The following is a 615-nucleotide window of genomic DNA, read 5'->3' as shown; positions in this document are numbered from 1 at the left end:
TATATATATATATATATATATATTTGAGTGTGTGTGTGTCTGTGTTTGTCCCCCACCATCGCTTGACAGCCAATGTTGGTGTGTTTACGTCCTCGTAACCTAGCAGTTTGGCAAAAGAGACCGATAGGATAAGTACTAGGCTTGCAAAGAATAAGTCCTGCGGTTGATTCGTTCGACTAAAGGTGGTGCTCCAGCATGGCCGCAGTCAAATGACTGAAACAAGTAAAAGAATAAAAGAATAGATATATCTGCATACATACACCTATACATAAGCTATAGGCGTGCACGCGCGCGTGTGCGGTGCGCGCATGTGTGCGGTGTGCGCGCGTGTGTGTGAATACACATATATGCACACAACAACATTTACATAAATAAGCATATACGTCAATAGCGAAAGAAATCGTTTTGCTTCGCAACAATTTAATCGGTTCACTGTTTTTACATCAATATGTGTCGTGTATCTACATAACCAGGATTCTGCTTGTTAGGACTGTATCCCAGTATATGTTAATTTAACTACCACTTTTCTATGCATTCATAGACAAACACAGATAAACACACACACATACACACACACGCACACACACACACGCATAATATATATATATATATATA

This window comes from Octopus bimaculoides, chromosome 5 (genome assembly GCF_001194135.2).
Source record: "Octopus bimaculoides isolate UCB-OBI-ISO-001 chromosome 5, ASM119413v2, whole genome shotgun sequence".
Lineage (NCBI taxonomy): Eukaryota > Metazoa > Mollusca > Cephalopoda > Octopoda > Octopodidae > Octopus > Octopus bimaculoides.
Note: the sequence above shows the minus strand (reverse complement) of the source record.